At 41.4% G+C, this 22,653-nt stretch overlaps 1 protein-coding gene across 3 annotated transcripts in view; it reads right to left on the bottom strand.

Annotated features, from left to right (window-relative positions):
* eps15 (epidermal growth factor receptor pathway substrate 15) overlaps positions 1–22,653 on the bottom strand; it is a 217,462-nt gene that overhangs the window by 74,838 nt on the left and 119,971 nt on the right. The window lies entirely within an intron of this gene.

The following is a 22,653-nucleotide window of genomic DNA, read 5'->3' as shown; positions in this document are numbered from 1 at the left end:
TGTATCTCTAAATAAATAAATAAATAAATAAATAATAAATACATATAGAATTAGAACATTACAGCGCAGTACAGTATATATATATATATATGTAGAAAGTGACTAGTAAATGTTACATGATAGGAGAAAGGATTTATTCATGTATTGTTTCAGAAACTTAGAAAAAGGTAACTGAAACTTGAAATATCATTGTGACACTTCACATAGCAAACTAGAAAAGGCTGTCTTTAGGTGCTTTTCTTCAGATTACATCAAAGCAACAGGTGACATTGAAGCCAGTCAGCATAGCTGTTAGGTGGACAGCACAGCAGACACAGGGGTAGGCAAAGGCTCAATAATCCAATTCTTCATTAAAAAAGGGTACAAAAATACTTCTCATTTGTCCCTATATCAATTAGTTCAGTTAACCATCTTTTACCTCTGCCAATTAAAGTTAATTCAGAATGTCTTTTTATGAACAAAGCTTTTAGATAATAGCAGATTGCTATTACTGACAAGTGTAATATTTTCAGAAATACACATTAGAATAGGATAAAGCAAGCAGTTTGAAGGACTAGGAACTACATTATTTACATGAAAAGCAGTAGCATTTGGATATTACTTATGGTTAGTAAGCTTGTCTGTCATGAATTATCCCTAAAGCTTCAGATTACTATAATGGAACACAAAAATAAGCAAGTTCTATTCAATACTGATATTCAGTGCTGGCAGTTTTAGTAAATATATTTTCATAGTCAATATTCTCTAAAATGGGAGCTGCTTCTATTATCCATTCTTCTACATTATATAGACAGAGAATTGCATTTTAGTTTATGATCAAATTTACACAAAAGCCACAGGCCAATTTTGAAGCAATGTCTCAGAATTTGATAAAGCATTACACTTCAGCCAAATATTAATTGATAATCCATACATTGGCACAATATAACATTCAAATGAATGAAATGTTTCAGTATCATTTTTTAAAAACTGACTACAATATCCCAGCACATGTAATGAAATGCTAAAACATGTTACAGCAGAATCTCCATTAGGATAAGAAAACCGAAGCCTTTATTAATCCCTGGAAATAAAATCTTATAAAGTATTAGATACAAATTACTGCTGAAGGAGGAGTTCCGAATTAGGAAGGAAGTGGAGATAGGTTTGGGCCTGGTATTGGATAGAAATCCTACCAAAGCATCAGTGCAGATACAAAAACTTCAACAAGGCAGGCCAAGTGGACTTTGGTGTATAATCGACTAAAGGAGGAAGGGACAATCACTGACTGAGAAGGCAGGTAATCTGCTCCCAAACTTAGACTGGTAGGGGAACAGTAATTTTTCACTCTCCTTTCCCATCTTGCACAGCAGTTGTGGTTTTGCTTAAACCTTCCCCAGTGATGTGTTCAAAACTTGGAACTTAGTGTGCATCTAATCGCATGACTCCAGGCCGCCCCCTTCATTTACTCTTCTCACAAACTATAATGTTATTTAGCCATTTTCAGCTTGTGTTCTAAACAATTGGGTCATCACACAAAAAAGCCAGAAATTCAATGTTTCAAAAGGAAGCAATTATACTTGATATGCTGATTTATCTTATTAAAATTTATGTCTGCACAAACTTCCTGCACACAAAACCTTACAAATTGTCACATTCTTTCACATCTTTGTACCACACTTTCTATTAGAAATTCATGTGTGTACATCTTAAACCGCTTCATCAATGACCTTCCCTCCAACATAAGGTCAGAAGTGGGGATGTTCGTTGACAATTGTAGTGTTCAATACCATTCGCAATTCATCAGATACTGAAGCAGTCCGTGCCCGGATGCAGCAAGGCCTGCACAGTTAAGTGACAAGTGACAATCGCGCCACACAAGTACCAACTCCAACAAGAGAGAATCTAACCATCACCCCTTGATATTCCACAGCATTATCATCACTGAAACCCTACCAACAACATCCTGGGGGGGTTACCAATGACCAGAAACTTAACTGGAGCAACCACATAAATACTGTAGCTACAGTTCTGATGAAGGGTCGCAAACCTGAAACATTAACTGTTTCTCTCTCCACAGATGCTGCTGAGTATTTCAGGCACTTTCTGTTCTCATTTCATGGCCCTAGTATTAGCCTTGGTTTAATGATGGGCACTCTTGCTTCAGCAGGCAGTACAGTGTCTTCAGTGAGTCTAATTACAGTGAGACATGTTTACTTAGGCAGTTTCCATTATAAAAAGTTGATAGTTATTATGGACAGATGCAAGGATTTTAGTGTATTAGTAGTCAGTTTCCAGGTGATACACAGTGAAAACCAAGTGAAATGAAGTAATAGGCATGGAATAATTGGACCAAGGAAAGGGTCATAATTCAGTCCCCATTTTCATGTTATAAATTCTAACCTTGTTTTTCATAAAACTTAGGCAATTTGAAAAGCAAGGAAGTACATTTGGTTGGAGAATTCGAATTTTATTATTTTATAAACTTGGGAATGGGAGACATAAAACAGTTGCTACACCACCACCACTGATGATCGGGTGTAATTATAACAAGACAATTTGCATAGAGTTTTGATCTTAAATATGATCATGGAAGTTTACAATAGAACTGCACACAGAAACAAGTTTTTTAAAATAAATATATTAATACAGAGACAATTTGTTTTCTTTCCCCCTTATTGGAACAGCTTCTCCTGCTCAAACATTGTGAAATCTTTTTTAAACTCCTAAAATGACTAAAGAGGCAAGAGACAACCATGGAAGACTAAAGAAATAAGAAATATAAAACTAAAAGAATAAAAAATATACAAAAAGAATAAAAAAAATACAGATCCTGGCAACTAGAAAAGATACAAAGAACAACAAAGTGTGACAAAAATGATAGTAACAGCTACAAAAAGGGAGTACCAGTATGAAAAGAAACTTGCAAGGAATATCAAAACCAACAGGAAAATTTTGACAATTATGTTAGGAAAAAGGAGCTCGGGAGCAATGAGGACCCCTTGAAAACTTATAATGGTGATGTTGCCAATGAAAATAAAGACATGGTGGATATGCTGAATAACTATTTTGCATTAGTAGTTACAGTCGAGGAAGAGGTTAATATGCCAGACATCCCAAAGAAACTAATATTGCATCAAGGCCAGAGACTCACCAAAATTAACGTAAGCAAAAGCAATGATGAAAATAATGGCACTTAAGAGTGACAAATCCCTAGGACCGAATGGTAGCCATGGTTTTAAAGAAAGTAGGTGAGAACATTGCAGATGCCCTAACCATAATATTTCAAAATTCTCTCAATTCAGAAACTGTCCCTTCAAAATGCAAAATTGAGTATGTCACTCTGCTATTTAAGAATGATGGGAGGGGGAAACCAAGGAATTGTAGACCAATTAGCCCAACATCTGTTGTCAGGAAATTACTAGAGTCTATACTTAAGAATAGGGTGACTTGAACACCTTGAAAATGTTCAGTTGATCAGAGAGCACCAGCATAAATTTGTGTAGGGTTTGTCTGACAAACCTGATTGAATTTTTTGAAGAGGTGACTGAAATAGCGGACACAGGGGAATGTTTATGGATGTTATTTATATGGACTTCCAGAAGGCATTTGATAAAGTCCCTCATAGGGACTGCTAGCTAAAGTTGAAGTTCATGGAACTGAAGGCAACTTAATGTCCTGGTTAGGAAACCGGCTGAGCAGCAAGAGACAGAGTAGCGATAATGGGCAGGATGTGACTAATTGTGTCCCACTAGGATCTTTGTTGGGGCCTCAACTATTCACCGGTTTTATTAAAGACTTAGGCAATGGATAGAAAATCTCATATCCAAGTCTGCCAATGATACAAAGATAGGTAGCATTGTAAGCAGTGTAGATGGAAGCATAAAATTACTGATATATTGCTATATTAAGGGAAAACAGTGACAAATGGATTTTAATGTAGGCAAATGTGAGGTCATCCATTTTGCACCTGAAAAGGACATAATAGAGTACTTTCTAAACGTTGAAAAATTGAAACAGTGGAGATTCAAAGAGATTTGGGGGTTCAGGTTCATAGGTCATTAAAATGTCACGAACAGGTACAGACAGGGGGGGGAAGAGAGGGGACGACCGGGGGGGGGGGGACGACGAGCGTGACAGACTGACAGAGAGAGAAGGGAGAGAGAGCAATCAAGATCAATCCTGACAGATGGACATCTATCCAGAAAACTCCACAACAGCTACACAAGTGTACGGGCATACATTTTTAAATTTGTTATAGGGATGTGGGTGTCGCTGGCGAGGGGAGTATTTATTGCCCATCCCTAATTTCCCTTGAAAAGATGGTGCGTTCTTGAACTGCTGCAGTCTATGTCGGGTACACCCACAGTGCTGTTAGGAAGGAAATTCCAGGATTTTGACCCAGCGACAGTGAAGGAACGGCGATATAGTTTCAAGTAAGGATGGTGTGAGGCTTGGAGGGAAACCTGGAGGTGATGGTGTTCCCATGCAAGTGCTGCCCTTGTCCTTCTAGGTGGTAGAGTTCACGGGTTTGGAAGGTGCAGCTGAAGGAGCCTTGGTGAGTTACTGCAGTGCATCTTGTATATGGTACAGGCTGCTGCCACTGTGCATTGGTGGTGGAGGGAGTGAACATTTGTCAATGGGGTGCCAATTGAGCTGGCTGCTTTGTCCTGGATGGTGTTGAGCTTCTTGAGTGTTGTTGGAGCTGTACCCATCCAGGCAAGTGGAGAGTATTACATCACACTCCTGACTGTGCCTTGTAGATGGCGGACAGGCATTGCAGAAACAGGAGGCGAGTTACTCTCTGCAGAATTCCCAGCTGCTGAACTGCTCTTGCAGCCAATGCATTTACGTGGCTGGTCCAGTTGAGTTTCTGGTCAATGGTAACCCCCAGGATGTTGATAATGGGGCATTCAGCGATGGTAATGCCATCGAACGGCAAGGGGAGATGGTTAGATTCTCTCTTGTTTGAGATGGTCATTGCCTGACACTTGTGTGAACCATAGAAAAATTACAGCACAGAAGGCGGCCATTCAGCCTATTGTGTCTGTGCTGGCCGAACAAATTAGCCACTCAATCTAATCCCACCTTCCAGCACCTGGTCCATAGCCTCGCAGGTGTATGTCCAGGTACCTTTTAAATGAGTTGAGGGTTTCTGCCTCCACCACCAATCCTAGCAGTGAATTCAAGACACCCACCACCCTCTGGCTGAAAATGTTTTTCCTCATGTCCCCTCTAATCCTTCTACCAATCACCTTAAATCTCTGCCCCATGATAATTGACTTCTCCGCTAGGGGTAACAGGTACTTCCGGTCTACTCTATCTAGGCCCTTCATAATTTTGTACACCTCAATTAAGTCATCCCTCAGCCTCCTCTGTTCTAAGGAAAACAAACCTGATCTATCCAATCTTTCCTTATCGCTGCAACTTTCAAACCCTGGGCAACATTCTTGTAAATCACCTCTGTACTCTCTGCAGAACAATTATGTCCTTCCTGTAATGTGGTGACCAGAACTGTATGCAATACTCTAGCTGCAGCCTAACCAGCGTTTTATACAGTACCAGCATTCCCTGCTTTTATATTCCATACCACGGCCAATAAAAGAAAGCATTCCATATGCCTTCTTCAGCACTCTATCTACCTGTCCTGCCACCTTTAGGGACCTTTGGACATGCACTCCAAGGTCTCTCACTTCTTCTATCCCTCTCAATACCCTCCAGTTTATTGTGTAGTCCCTCATTTTGTTTGCCCTCCCCAAATGCATGACCTCACACTTCTCTGGATTAAATTCCATTTCCTACTTCTCCGCCCACTCAACCAAACCATTGGTATCATTCTGGAGTCTGCAGCTATCCTCTTCACTATCAACTACAAAGCCAGTTTTGTGTCATCAGCAAATTTTCCAATCATGCCTCCCACATTTAAGTCCAAATCATTAATATCTACCACAAACAACAATGGACCCAACACGGAGTCCTGTGGAACGCCACTGGAAACTGCTTCCCATTTGCAAAAACATCCGTCGACTACTACCCTTTATTTCCTGTCACTGAGCCAATTTTGATCCAACCTGCCACATTCCCCTGTATCCCAGGGGCTTCCATTTTACTGACCAGTCTGCCTTGTGGGACCATGTCAAATGCCATCTAAAATCCATGTAGACCACATCCACTGCACTAGCCTTATCAATCCTCCTGGTTACTTCCTCAAAAAACTCAAATCAAGTTAGCAAGACATGATCTTCCCTTAACAAATCCATGTTGACTATCCCTGATTAATTCATGCCTTTCTAAGTGGCAGTTTATCCTGTCCCTCAGAATTGATTCTAATAATTTACCACCACCGAGGTCAGACTGACCGACCTATAAATACTTGGCCTAGGCCTTGCACCCTTTTTAAAGATTGGTATCGCATTCGCAGACCTCCAATCCTCTGGCACCTCACCTGCATCCAGTGAGGATTTGAAGAGGGCCCTCAGCGCATCCACTATTTCCTCCCTGGCCCAGTTAATTTATCCACTTTCAAGGATGTCAGATCCTCTAGTACTTCCTCCCTCATTATGCTTATGGTATCCAATATTTCACACTCCTCTTTAAAAACAATGTCTGCATCAACCCTCTTTGTGAAGAAAGACAAAAAAAAACTCATTAAGAACCCCGCCCACATCTTCTGCATCCATGCATAAGTTCCTTTGTACATCTCTGATAGGCCCTACCCTTTCGTACCCTTGCGAATGTTACTTGCCACTTATCAGCTCAAGCCTGGATGTTGTCCGGATATTGCTGCATATGGACATGGGTTGCTTCAGTATCTGAGGATTTGCGAATGGTGAACATTATGCAATCCTCAGCAAACATCCCCACATCTAACCTTATAATGAGGGAAGGTCATTGATGAAACAGCTGAAGATGGTTGGGGCTAGGACACAACCCTGAGGAACTCCTGCAGTGATGATCTGGGACTGAGATGACTGCCCTCCAACAACCACAACAATCTTCCTTTGTGCTAGGTACAACTCCAACCAGTGGAGAGTTTTCCCCGATTCCCATTGACTTCGGTTTTGCTAGGGCTCCTAGATGCCATACTCAGTGTATGCTGCCTTGATGTCAAGGGCAGTGTCTCTCACTTCACCTCTGGAGTTCAGATCTTTTGTCCGTGTTTGGACCAAGGCTGTAATGGGGTCAGGAGCTTCCTGACCCTGGCAGAACCCAAACTGAGCATCAGTTAGCAGGTTATTGCTGAGCCAGTGCCGCTTGATAGCACTGACGACAACCCCTTCCATCCTTTTGCTGATGATTGGGAACAGACTGATAGGGCGGTAATTAGCCGGGTTGGATCTGTCCTGCTTTTTGTGCACAGGACATACCTGGGCAATTTTCCACATCGCTGAGTAGATGCCAGTGTTGTAGCTGTACTAGAACAGTTTGACCAGGGGCGCAGCTAGTTCTGGAGCACAAGCCTTCAGTACTATTGCCAGAATGTTGTCAGGGCCCGTAGCCTTTGCAATATCCAGTGCCTTCAGCTGTTTCCTGATATCACATGGAGTCAATCGGATTGGCTGAAGACTGTCATCTGTAATGCTGGGGACCTCAGGAGAAGGCAGAGATGGATCATTCACTTGGCACTTCTGGCTGAAGATGGATGCAAATGCTTCAGCCTTGTCTTTTGCAATGATGTGCTGGGCTCCCCCATCATTGAGGATGGGATATTTGTGGAGCCTCCTCCTCCTGTCAGTTATTTAATTGTCCACCGCCATTCATGACTGGATGTGGCAGGACTGCAGAGCCATTAGTTATGGGATCGCTTAGTCCTGTCTATTGCATACTGCTTCTGCTGTTTGGCACGCAAGTAGCCCTAGGATGTCGCCTCACCAGGTTGATAACTCATTTTGAGCTATGCCTGGCGCTGCTCCTGGCATGCCCTCCTGCATTCTTCATTGAACCAGGGTTGATTCGCCCCCACCCCCAGCTTGATGGTAATGGTAGAGTAGGGATATGAAAAGCCATGAGGTTACAGATTGTGGTTGAGTACAATTCTGCTGCTGCTGATGGCCCATGGCACCTCATGGATGCCCAGTTTTGAGTTGCTGGATCTGTTCGACATCTATCCCATTTAGCAATGTGGTAGTGCTACGCAACACGATGCAGGAATATGAAGATGGGACTTAGTCTCCAAATGGACTGTGCGGTGGTCACTCCTACCAATACTGTCATGCACAGATGCATCTGTGGCAGGCAGATTGGTGAGGACGAGATCAAGTACGTTTTTCCCTCTTGTTGGTTCCCTCAGCGCCTGCTGCAGACCCAGTCTAGCAGCCATGTTCTTTTGGACTCGGCCAGCTCAGTCAGTAGTGTTGCTACCGAGCCACTCTTGGTGATGGACATTGAAGTCCCTCACCCAGAGTACATTTTGTGCCCTTGCTACCTTCAGTACTTCTTCCAATTGATGTTCAACATGAAGGAGTACTGATTCACCAGCCAAGGGGGTGGGAGGGGGGGACGGGGCACAGGTGGTAATCAGCAGGAGGTTTCCTTGCCTATGTTTGACCTGATGCCATGAGACTTCATGGGGTCTGGAGTCAACATTGAGAACTCACAGGGCTCTCCCTCCTGTCTGTATACCACTGTGCCACCAGCTCTGGTGGGTCTGTCCTGCCAGTAGGACAGGACATACCCAGGGATGGTGATGTCTGGGAAATTGTCTGCAAAGTATGATTCCGTGAGTATGACTATGTCAGACTGTTGTTTGACTAGTCTGTGTGACAGCTCTTCCAAATTTGGTACAAACCCCCAGATGTTAGTCGGGAGGATTTTGCATGGTTGACAGGGCTGAGTTTGCCATTGTCATTTCTGGTGCTTAGATCAATGCTGTGTGGTCCATGCGGTTCAATTCCTTTTCTTAGACTTGTGCAAGCAAAAAATGCTAGGGATCTCATTGAATCAGTGTCCAGCATAGTGATGAGAAAGTAGTCAATAAATGAGTCTTCTCATTTAAAGCTTCTTCACAAAAATGCACATTTGTTGTCGTTTCGATTAATAGTAAGATAAATTTTTAATGCCTTTATCTTTCTGAAATTCTCTCACCAGTCCCTTATGTAAGACAAAAATTGTAATGTGGCCCCTGCACAAAAAGGTCAGACACCCCTGCTTCAAGCCTTTAACCTTGTATTTTAAAATAACTTCGCAGCTAGGTTATTTTAAAACACAAGTTTAAAGGCTTAGATTATATAAATTCATTTTAAAATTGCAAAAGTCACCTTATGGAATGTCTTGATTTCTACGCTCTGGCACACAAGCTCGGTGACATGTTGAAAATTACTGGATTTTTATTTCTATATGAATGTCACAATTCTGCTGCTATCCATTTGGAATCACATTGATCCAGCACTTGCATTGAGGGGAAACAAGCAAGAAAATGTAAGGAATCTCCAGCAGGCAGCACTGAAAGTTCCTGATGAATACAAGAGTATGGTGCATTGGGGCTGAGTGATATTGGCAAAAACAGGGTGCTGCTGACCCATATACAATAGTTAGTAAATACAATGCAACGGATAGCTTTAATAAACCTAACCTATGATCAACTGTCTACGATTATTTAAGAGAATCCATGCCGCATTTGTAGTTTTAACAACTGTCGGGGAAGTCATAGTAAAAAGTTACTATGTTTCAATGACCATGTTACAAACAGTCACTGAAACAAAGTCACTGAAACAGTCATTTTTGCTGCAATTTGGATTAAAGGACAAGTTTTACAAGTATGTCAAAGAACATGCATCATTTACTATCCAGTTTGAGGGCAGATAACCTGAGTGGCCAATGTTATTTGAAACTTGTCTATATCATATAATTACATTACATTAAAAGTGCACCTTTGCTAACAGGTAAGCGATTTGGCTTGGACATAAATTGGTTAGATTGGAGTACAATCTGACAGATTGTTGACTAAACATTTCGTCATTGAATAATGCATGCACTAACAACTATTCAACTTTTTGCAGAAAAGCTTTTTGTTTATAATTATCTTGTCAGAGCTGAATCGGAATCAACAGTGATAGACTGGAGATATAGACATCAGTGAATTTAAGTGAATCACTTTATTAGTGAAACTGAAGGGCGCTCTTTATTTGCAATTGTGTTTATCTAATTTTGCCATTAGCTTTGTGAGCAAATGACATTTTGTCCAGGAGAGATTCTGTTGTTTCTTTATTTTAGAATGCAGGACCTAGTTTAACAGCCTGTCAAGATGAATAAACTCATCTTGGCTACCTACTGTTAATCTCTCTGTCCTTTCCTGTCCCACTCTTCTTTTTCGTTTTACAAGACTCTTCTGAAGAACTGTCTGCTCCATCCAAAAAATTCCCCTGATTTGGAGATCACTGCCCTTTTGTTGACTGCCCTGTCTGCAAACACACATTAAAAGTAGGTGGAGAAGTTGCACAAACATTGACCATGGGCTAAACTGTCTTGTGACAACAGCAGTGATAAGTGGTTCATCTTCCTATTGCTTATTTTTCTACTGCCTCACCTCAATGACCACAATAACAATCTTCTCGAGTTTCATGGTTTATTGGATGAATTTGCACTCCTGACACAGTGCGAATCCACAGAAGTCATCCGATAAAGTCCATCTACCACCCTGTGATACGGTGCAGTTATTCTGTTAACAAAAGTAATTTGCATTGGCATTGCATACTATTTTGCTTGTTAACTAGCTAATACAGCTGTGCTGCTCTCCATTAATGTTTGTATGCTTAGCTACTTTATTTATAGGGAGAAATGTGTTTTAAATCAGATTGTGTTTTGATGGCATTAGATTGGCTATACACTTTATATGCAGCTTAATTGCCCCCGTGACCGCGGCTGAGTAAATAATTTTGTCAAATGTCTGTGGTGCAACGTGTCGGTGCTATCCCTGCTTCCACCTCAGAGTGAGCATGTGCAACATACCTGCTATATTGGATATTTAGGCACCCATTTTGCATCTGGAAAACCAGTGAATGCCATCAAATTTTTGGTTATGGTTTCCAGCACATCAAGAAAATGTCACTGAAGACGGCCCAATAGAAAATGCGGTCCAAGATACAGGAAGGCAAAGTTAATGAAAAATATAATTTTCAAATGTTAATACAAATCAGAAACATGAATTCTGAACTTATTTAAAGAAATGCAGCAAATTCAGACTCCATCTACTTTGAAGTTGAAACACGGGCAATCTATTTCACATGTCTCCGCCAATGTTGCATTGTAAATACCTATATAAAAGGATGTAAGAGAGTAGCTCAAGCCTCTGTACAGTACATTCTCACGCTGCAAAATCTGAGATCAGGAACTCATTGTGCAAACAATCGTGATACAAACTCACAGAACTAACAGTCAATTGCAGCATTCATTGGAACCCTACAGCATTGGGCCAATGACCTGCCAATTCCACTACAGAAGTTAGTAAGCAAGTGCTCAAATAAGATAGATATTTTAGGATAACGGTATTTTAAGATATCCAGTTTCAAGCACTGCAGGAAGAATTTTTTAAATCAAAATTTAACACCCCATACTGCCTAACTTGTTAGAAATCAGGTTTTAAACAGCCTTTCCAAATGCAGCTCAATAATTGATTGTTTTATTGAGATGAGAGAAGAGTGAAAAATTCAGCTGCAAGAGAAGTTTGATAAATTGTCAACATAGATTAGAGTTCAGCTCTAACTCCCACTATTGCTTTCAAATCAGCAGTTCTAATCCACTTCGAATGATATCACTACTGCGCCTGAATTTCAGACTGAAAATTGTTTTCCTCATGCAGCTATTTTGAAATAAAATTGTAAGTAAATCAATTTCTCTGAAAACAAACTACATTGTGAATCCTTTAATAAATAATTCCATAGATTCCAAATTATGTAAAAACATTCTGTCTGCATTGCGTGAAACCCATTATTTAATATTGGTTGATCTGTGAAAATAATTTACATTAAAATGGAAGTTCTAACACTTCGCATGCAACACAGAGCAAGCAGGACTGTGACACTGTAATTTAGCTGTCAAAATATTTACATTACTTATTTCGTTTAGTGCAATAAATGCAGTGTCTTTGAATTCAATCCTCTATGCAGAAGAAAGATTTTACATATTTAGTAATCTACTTTTACTCACCATGTACATTTACAAAGAACTGAGTTACAGCTCATGGAAAACCAAATATAATATGTAAAGGCTAATGAAGTTTATAATGAATGTATCAGACAATTTGACAAGTGACTCATTATTTCTGAGTCAATTCTGAGCTGAGGTAGCACAATTTGCTATCAGTTACTAAGGTATTAGTCTTTATTTCCAAATTTGCAACAAGTAACAAAGTAAGCCTGCAGTGATGCATAAGAACATCGGAACATAAGAAATAGGTGCAGGAGTAGACCATAAGGCCCATCGAGCCTGCTCTGCCATTCAAAATGATCATGGCTAATCATGGGCTTCAAGTCCATTTGCCCACCCACTCCCCATAGCCCTCGATTCCCTGAGACACCAAAAATCCATCTATCGCAGCCTTAAATATATTCAATGATGGAGCAACCACCACCCTTTGGGGTAAAGAATTCCAAAGATGCACAACCCTTTGAGTGAAGAAATTCCTCCTCATCTCAGTCCTAAATGAGTACCTCCTTAACCTGAGACTGTATCCCCAGTGTTCTAGATTCCCCAGCCAGCGGAAACAACCTTTCAGTGTCTACCTTATCAACCCCCTTCAGAATCTTGTAAGTTTCAATGAGATCACCTCTCATTCTTCTAAACTCAAGAGAATATAGGCCCAATTTACTCAGCCTCTCATCAGAGGACAACCCTCTCATCCCAGGGATCAATCTAGTGAAATTCCGCTGTATTGCCTCAAAGAAGGTAATGTTTTTTGAAAAACGAACTGAATCTATTCTGATTTGAGGTACTTACTTTGCTTCCGACATCATGGCTTTTTAGTAGGCACAGTAGAAATGCAGATATGTGCCAGTTTTCCTAATATATAGACAGCTATCAAAGCAAAATTCACCAAAATTTTGATACTGAACACTGATTGTGTATTCATGTATATATCTTTTTTTATATAATAGAATCATTGAGGGAGTTGCAACATTCCATTTCAAACTTCATTGGAAATTCCTTTGTCAGTCTTAGTCTATGGGGAAAAAACATTTTCGAAGTGTCAACATTAATCTACAGCACCAGTGACACCAATTGGAAGCAGCTTTGTAACAGTGTTACAAAGCGGCGCAGTGGTTAGCACCGCAGTCTCACAGCTCCAGCGACCCGGGTTCAATTCTGGGTACTGCCTGTGTGGAGTTTGCAAGTTCTCCCTGTGTCCGCGTGGGTTTTCTCCGGGTGCTCCGGTTTCCTCCCACAAGCCAAAAGACTTGCAGGTTGGTAGATAAATTGGCCATTATAAATTGCCCCTAGCATAGGTAGGTGGTAGGGAAATATAGGGACAGGTGGGGATGTGGTAGGAATATGGGATTAGTGTAGGCTTAGTATAAATGGGTGGTTGATGGTCGGCACAGACTCGGTGGGCCGAAGGGCCTGTTTCAGTGCTGTATCTCCAAACTAAACTAAAGTGTTCTTAAAGGACTGGCAGTGGACATTTGACTATGGCATGTCACACTGGCAGATATGGCAGTGCACTCTGCCACAATTACATTTTCTCCTACCCATTCGTCCACTTATCTAGATGCCCTGGCCCTTACCTCAAATTCACACCAGCTCTCTCAGCAGTTGGCTGCTCCTCAGTGGCATGGCCTCCCGGCCCGTGCTCTGCTTAACCATAATTTCTGGCCTGGCTCTCCCCCACACCCACTCTGGACATCTGACCTCTACTCATAACTAAAGCACTTTTTTGTATTTTCTCTCTTCCACTCCATCCTTCCCTATCCTCTCTTACCTTTGCCCATCGACTTCATCTACTGCTGCCTCTAATCTTACACTCTGAGCCCCTTCTTTTCACCAATCCCCATTTTTCATTCATCCTCCTCTCTTCCCTTCACCTCTCCCCCCTCTCATTCCTTTGGTATCCATTCCTCCTCTCTTCTTCCACCTTCCTCAATCTCTCTCACCTCTCCTCCTACTCCCACCAGTTTTTCCCCTCCTCCTTTCCCTCCTCTCTCCTACTACAGTCCATTTATTACCCCCCCCACCCCATAATCCTCTAACTGTGCTTGAACTGAATGCAGCACTTAGTTGTGACTCTGCTATACAAAATTAAATAGTACATCTCATATAGGATCACCAATATGGTGGTGCTCACAAGAAGGCAGAGATTGCACTGTCTTAGAACAGTACCATTACACAACATAAATGAGTTATCTTGCTGCTAAAGTCTAGACATCTGATCCTACAAGTCCACATACCAATTCCTTTACATCCTTGAAATGAATGCTCATCAGGCTCCAATGAAATATGTGATGCAGAAATTCACTTGAGACAATGCGTGGCATGTGCAGTATGATGCAAGGTTTTTAATACATTAGTTTATCTTCTGTAGTGTTGCTCCCTGCATGTTGGACAAGACCCTGTTGATGCTATCTAAACCTGTGATCTCTTTTTGAAGACAAAGATATACAGCAAGATGGTAAAGGAAGTGATTCCATGTAGACAGGAGGCATGTAGTGGTAATGGGGAATTGGGAGAACATTGTGAAGTCTGGCAGTTGTGGAACGAGTATGGCAAGCATTCCATGGATGTGGGAATACTGCAAGGGAGGTTCTAGGCTCTAGGAGAATTATGAGGGGCATTGGATTATGTGTCATGGGTGACGGGGGGGGGGGGGGGGGGGGGGGGTGCGGGGGGGAGAGAAACGAGGAATTGCAGTAAAGATGGGATGTGTGGATCTGGTGTTATTTTGATTGCCTGGAATTTGATAACATCAAGGAGGGAAAACAGCGTCTCGTAGGATTTAGGGGAAGTGGGGGCATAGCTAATTGGAGGCTGGAGATTTCATTGCTCCTGTAATAAAGATAAAAATATTGAAAGCTTTTTTCCCCAGCAATGAGCTGTAATCCAGTTATTAGTTGATTAATGCACAGTACTGTATACTGGCAAAAATAGTCACATGCATTAACAGTAGCAATCAGTGGAAGAGATTATGTTATGGCACGTGTAAGATTCAATTTGGAGGATCCATCACTTCGAGTGCGAAACCTGATGGGAAGGATGGACAAAAAGGATCCAGGAGCATAAGCAGAAGTCTGGACACATATGGGTTCAGCAGCACCACAGGTGGGAGGTTCAATACCAAAGGTCAAGGTGATCAGGAATGGGAAACAGAATAGGGAAGACCAGAGACAGGAGCTGGGAGGGTAAGGGCTGTGTGTGATATTCAGCCAATCACAGATAAAAAGATATTTGCCTACATTAGAATAAATTTTGGTATAATTATAATAAATTTAGCAATATTAAGAAGGAAGACCAGAAAGAATAGCAGCAAAGCATTACAAGAAATGCAAGTCCCATCCTACCCATTCACCACCAACACATTACTTAGTAAATCTGATCAGTTTGCATAAGGAAGTGAACAAAAGGAAATTATCCACCCAAGAGCAAAAAAATGCAGCAGTGTTGCTAATTGAACTACACACTTATACAGACTGCAGAAAATTTCAACCTTAGTTATCTCACCTCGCATGAACAAAAGGCTACAGCAGCAGAGCCAGTGCTACAGGGAAATAATTTAAATACATTCAACATGTCTGACATTTTGCTTGCAATATTAGCTTGTTCATTAACTGTGATCCTAAACTGGGGTTATTCATTTAAGGAAATAATTTGAAAGCCTGTGAATTTACAAAACTGTTTCCACTGATATAGCAACCAGTGAATGAAAGATTATTTAATGGACATATTAATATAATTACAGAGGCATACTATCTAAAATTTTAGTTCAGAATATGCAGTGAACTTCCTAATCAGCCACCACACCTCCAAATTGTCATGACAGCATGACTAGTGTGAATATCAATAAACCCTGCAGCTTCCTCCTATGATCTTGAGTAAAAGATGTATTAGTGTTGCAGTACAAAGAAAAACTGGAATCCAGCATCCATACTTATCCACTAGCATACTCAGGTTGTGGCTCAACAGTCTCATTACTAGATAAACGGTATCAATGTCACTCCTTTCAGCTGCCACACTCTCTCAATCAAACAATTTTTCAAATCCAAACGAGAAAAAAGGTCCAACTAAATGTTAGGACTTATATTACAATTGTATTACTGCAAAGCTGCTTCACTTTGCACTAATGATAAGTAGCTCTGATATAAATCTGGAGTCAAAGGTGACTTGGTGTCATGGCGAAACAGACCGAGACTGTGTCTTGTAGGGCATTTTTCTCCATTTTATTCCAATTCCCATTTTTTTTTTAAATTCATTTGTAATTGCCCTTCAACTGAGTAGCTTGTTAGGCCATTTCAGAGGGCACTTAAGAGTCTGTGGAGTCACATGTAGGCCAGACCAGGTAAGGATGGCAGATTTCCTTCCCTAACCCCAAAGGACATTAGTGAACCAGATGGATTTTTACAACAATCGACAAAACTGGCTTTTTAATTCCAGATTTAATTGAATTCAAATGTCACCATCTGCTATAGTGGGATTCGAACCCATGTTCCCAAAGCATTAGCCTGGGCTCTGGATTACTAGTCCAGTGACATTACCACTATGCCATCGCCTCCCCCATACTAGGTCAACACTCAATTATTTCAACCAATGTACAGGAGCAATCAACAAAGCTGATAACATGTTTAATGACACAGCCAAACAGGATCATTGTATAGTTTCTACTATCAGACTTAAGTCCTGTGTCAAGGTCTGGTTCCCAAGAAACAAGGGAGACATTCTAGAATTGGAGGCAGTGCAGAAGATGTGAGGCAGAATTCCTAGGTTCAAAGATATGAGTTATCGGGAAAGAATCACCTGCAAAATAACTTATCAGACAAACTCAAGTTTGGTTGGAGTGCAAGGTTCAATAATTTCTTGCAGATATAAACCAAATACATAACTGCTTGTGTTTCGCATATATAAGCTAATGGGCATCCAAGAAGCCAAAAGTACTAACAATTGATAATGATCCCAGGAAACAAACCAGAACTTCTGGTTCTGCTGTGTCACTGACCCGAAACGTTAACTCTGCTTCTCTTTCCACAGATGCTGCCAGACCTGCTGAGTGAATCCAGCATTTCTTGTTTTTGAAACAAAAACCCTTGTTGGGCATCAGAACTCATTTTCCATAAAATACTTAACAGTTTGAAATCCTGCTCCCATAAATTTTTCAGGTGTTCGGATGCATGCACATCAATAGAAAACACTGCTATAATATTTATTGGAATTTAAAAGCATCACAAATTTCTCAAGTCTACATACTAAGAGACTTCCAGTGTTTTCAATGGCAACCTTGTGAAAGCCAAAAATTTAGATTCCTCCAAGTGGGACAGGAATAATGCAATTTTTTGTAAACGATGACAACTGGTCCCGAAGATGTATATTTAAACACATGGTGGCACAACCTCCTAGCACTGCAACGTGCTACACCTCGGAATGCAAGACATGGATTCACATTTGTGATATCAAACTCAGATGTGCCATCCATCATGCATGGAGAGGTTAAGCTGTAGAGTGCTTCTTCAAAGTGCAAGGGAAAATTCAGAAGTGAGTCAGCCTGGCTGTTTTCATGCACTACCCATCAATCTAGAAACAAATCATCTGCTTGTCCTCGTGGTTCGGGAAATGCATGATACAAAAAAACTTGAGGGGATAAGTATTTTTAAACAACGTCATGTTGCTGAAAATTTTTTGTTTTCATTTACATTAAAAAGTTGAAAACAGACTTTTAAAAAATAAAACCTTACAAAATACTGCAAATGCTGGAAATCTGAAACAAAAACAGAAAATGCTGAAACACTGTCAGTCAGCCTCTGTAAAGAAAGAAAGAAAAAAAAAGGCTCAACTAGTGGAATTGACACTCATCTAGTCCAACCAATACAGAGTAACAACCAACAAAGCTGATAGAAAGTCAAATGGCACAGTTAAAACAAGTCAAATGAGACCATGAATAAAGCTCATATCAGATCGCATCTCACGTATTGCGTCAAGTTCTGGTCAACAAGAAACGAGAGATTCTAGCGCTGGAAGCAGTGCAGAGAAGAGTCATAAGGCTGATTCTAGTGTCAAATATATAAATTATTAGGAAAGATATGCAATTTGGGTTTTTCATGCTGAGAAGCAAGCTTTCAAGGGGTGATCTTATAGAGGTTTAGTAGGTGGATCAGAGTTTGGAAAAAGTATAGCCGGAAACCTACAATAAACTGGAAGAGTAAGACAAGGGAGCACAAGTTTAAATGAATAAGTGGCAAGTGTAAAACCAATAGTGATCATGCTTCCAGCACTGATGACAAAGATTACTGCCATTGGCCAATAGGGTCTTCTTGAAATATCTCTGTTTTAGATTGTTGGAAGTTGAGGATGATCCAGCAGCCTGGGAAAGATTAGTTCTGAGATCCATTTCCAAGCAGATCAGCTCCAGAAAGGAATGGTAAGTGAAGAGTTAGGGGTTCGAGACTTGGCACTCCTCTGGAGGTGAGTAAAGGCAATGAAAGTGACATGGGCTCCACATATCCAAGAAAAACTATCCAATTTCTTCTTCGATTATGCAGCCTGAAAGAGGCATGTTATACAATGTTCCCTACACGGAAACCAAAGATAAGCTGCCTGGATGGTAGGCAAGAGTGGTAGCATACAGTATCTCCAGTAAGCAATGTACTGTTTGCTTGTGTAAATTAAAGCTGAAAGAACCTGAGAAAACAGATCAAATGATTCTCTAGCTGAGAGAAACCCATGCTCTGAATCAGCGATGCAACACCTTCAATACAGAACACTTTTCTGGCTTTATGTCTGGGTCAGGAGGCTAATCTTATCTAGGTCAGTGGTGGCCACAAGGACGTCAGAGGTGCAATGAAGGGTAGCAGGGTCGGTGCCCTTAGTGGCGCTGGCTGTTTTGAGTCCATGACTCTACATCATTACAGTCTTGTTGCTGTTGGCCAAAGCACAAATGGAGAGAGAAGGGATTTGCAGGCTCCTTGATGCTTTTTGGGATAAGAATTTGCAATAGGTGTTTGCCTTGGCTCAGTGGTAGCACTACCACCTTGGAGTCAGAGTGTACTGGGTACAAGCCCCATTTTAAAGACTTCAGCACATCATCCAACCTGACACTTCAATGCCATACAGATGAAATGCTGCACTATTGAAAGTGTCTTTCAGATGATCTGTCCACTTGGATGAATGTAAAGGATCTCATGGCGTTATTTGAAGAGCAGCAGAGATCGTCCAATGTCCTAGTCAACATTTATCCCTCAAAGAGCATCATTAAAATAAAAAATCTTGCCATTTATGCCACTGCCGTGAATGGAATCATTGCTGCGTGAAAATTGGCTACTGCATTCCCTATGTTATGTGACTACATTGGATGTGGTGCCCTGGGATGTCCTGAAAAAATAAACGACACTGCATAAATGCAAGCTCTATCTTTCTTCTCTTTTAGCATATATACCAACCCTTTGCAGTTCCTGTTCACACAAAAAGTTGTTTTGTACGTCACCACATGAATGATAGCAATGATGTCTGCACCAGAAGTAGGGCAGCTGTCAACTATGCACTGTATCCCCCTCTTGCATATTAATGCAAATAAAACTTCAGCTCACATCCATTACATTCTCAACCACACTTCAAAGCTCAGATGCAAAACACCTTTTAAAAAAAGCCATTGATCTGGTGCTTAACGTACAAGCAATTTACTAACCTGTAATTGATCTCAGCTACAATTACAGACAGCTCAAAGCACTCGGATTCCCACAAGGAATATTTGAGCAATTACTTCAACAGCTTATCACAACCATGATCTGCACTCCAAACTATTCATGGGAAACACTGTGGAACATCCACAAATATGTATAAGGATAGATGTCTCCCTGCACTATGCACCTCCTGATTAAAAGGATCGGGTAAGTAACCCATTTCCAGATCTCTTCCAAATGCATTTTGAAACCAGGCATGGGAGGATGCACAAGTGTAACCTGGGGGTAGTTTTCTTCTTATATTCCGTGAAAATATCTGGAGCAGGATTTTGGGTCGAGACCCCGATGTCGTGGTCAAATAGGGGTCACAACCCCACCATGTTTGGGAAACAGTCACCGAGCAGTAATTTTCCCTGTATTGCTAGAGGGCAGGCTCGCTGTCCAAGTAAGGATGGTGGGTGGGCAGGTGGACTGGCTCTCGAAGCTGCAGTAAGGAGCTGCAGCATGCAGCTCAGCTAAGAGAGAGAGGATGCACGCTCTCTCCAACTTTTTAAAAAAATGGAATCAGCAGTGGGGCCACCTTTGTGGGAGTGGCAAACTCTGGCCACAACCGTGGCCAGGTAGGCAGGGAGGACCTTAAAACCTGCCTGGAGCACTGGCACCCCAGTCTGCCGCCAGGAGGTCCCCTCCAGGCAGCTGGCCTAATCCCCTGCAGGCTGACTGGAAAATTCCAGTCGGTCTCTGACAATAGGATTTGGCAATTTAATCGCCTTAATTAACTACCCACCACTTAAGGGTGGGTAGCTCTGCTGACCCCTAACCTGCCTCCAGGACAATGCCAACAACATCCCGCCCTGGGTCAAACTATCACGCTGGCCAGCGACTCAAATTTTTGCATTTGCCTGCCTGTGTTCTTCCTCCCATCTGAGTGTGAAAATCTTTCTCTGGTCTCTGTTTCACAACTCATTATAGTGGGCTGAATTTTACCAGCCCCTCGACACCATGGGTCGCGGCAGGGAGCCCTTAAAATTCAGCTGGGAGAAGCCCGCCTCGAGCCCCGACTTCGAGAAGGGTCCGCTGCATGTTACTGGCAGTGGGGGTTCCTCGGTGCTGCCCCGGCAGCGGGGCCTCCCTCTAAATATTAAAATTAACAGAAATTAGATTTAAGTTAACTTACCTGCTGGAGGTGGCCATCCCACGCCGATTTCACAGCCACCGAACGCAGCTCACGTGCCTTTGGAACTCCGTATGGAGTTCTGAGGTGAGAACCTGGTGGGGAGGGGGTAGGAATAAAATTTTCAGGATGGGAGGGTTGAGGGAGCGGGGAAAACAATTTTTATTGGCTGTGGGGATGGGTTGACGGGCAAATGTTAGAAGGTCGGGTAGGGAATAATGTAAGTTTTGTAAATATCGGGCAGTGAAATTACCATTTGGGAGGTTGGGGAAGGGCTCCATCTCCTAATTATTTATTAAAAACATATTAAGTATAATACATCTTTAAAACTTTAAACCTCTGATCAGCCCTTTAAAAATGGCACTGGTGCCTGCGCAGTGCTGGGATGTGGCGGCCACAGAACATGCGCGCCAATAAAATCCAGTCTAGTGTGTCCAAAAGAGAAGTATTTATGTACATTCAAACCACTTTGGCAGCTGACTTAACAGAACAGACCTAAGCTCCTTAAGTGAGCCTAACATTGATAAAATTTAATAACTATCCCTCCATCACTTGGTATTTCCACTACCTATTGTAGCTACTGAAGAAAAATATTGCCTTTGTAGCACTGGCAAATGGTTCTACTTTTTATTTATTTTATTCATTTAGATATACAGCACTGAAACAGGCCCTTCGGCCCACTGAGTCTGTGCTGACCAACAACTACCCATTTAAACTAATCCTACATTAATCCCATATTCCCTACCACATCCCCACCATTCTCCTACCACCTATCTACTACACTAGGGACAATTTACAATGACCAATTTACCTACCCACCAGCAAGTCTTTGGCTGTGGGAGGAAACTGGAGCACCCGGCAGAAACTCACGCTGTCACAGGGAGAACTTGCAAACTCCGCACAGGCAGCACCCATACCTGAACCCAGGGCACTGGAGCTGTGAGGCTGTGGTGCTAACCACTGCGCGGCTTTCTACAGCACTTTCATTTAAAAAAAAATTACAGCAAGAAACAAAATTATAACCAATTATAATCAAATATTGTTTCAACGTATCTGGATAACAATAATTCACAATAATAAAAAGGCAGGCATTACCAAAACTGATGTGCAGTCAAATAAAAAATACCACACAAGATAAAAGGAAAACACAGAAAAGAGGGGGAATGACTAATTGAAAACTATTAATTTCTTTAGCCTAAAATGTTATGCTGCAAGCCTCAAGATTAGTATGTTGCAAAAAGAAATTGAATAATATTTGCTTACTGGCCTCCTAAAATGCTATCAATGTACCAATTTATTTTGAACTAAATCCCACAGCACAATAGGAATACAAATACATTTTTATGAACAAGCCATGATGTCATGCAATTGTAATCTAGTATGGTGCTGATATTTTAACGCTGTCTCTAATACTCAGGAAGGGAATTTCACAACAAAACATTGGAGCTAATCATGATGGTTACAAATATCTGCGAAACTTATATTAATAGCTACCAAAGAGAAAAGGACAGTTTACTCTCTACCATCCCCTGTCCAACCAAGCTAATTCCTCCATCCAGGCCATCTAGCAACCAGGGCAAATACAACTTGCAATTTGAAGAAACTGCTGTGCAAATTCCTTACTGACCAATTTATACTCACTGCTGCAAGCACCTGGGACTGGAGAAAAATCAGCCACTAAAACACATGGAA

Source organism: Heterodontus francisci, chromosome 8, assembly GCF_036365525.1.
Source record: "Heterodontus francisci isolate sHetFra1 chromosome 8, sHetFra1.hap1, whole genome shotgun sequence".
Lineage (NCBI taxonomy): Eukaryota > Metazoa > Chordata > Chondrichthyes > Heterodontiformes > Heterodontidae > Heterodontus > Heterodontus francisci.
Note: the sequence above shows the minus strand (reverse complement) of the source record. Positions and strands in the feature narration are given on the sequence as shown.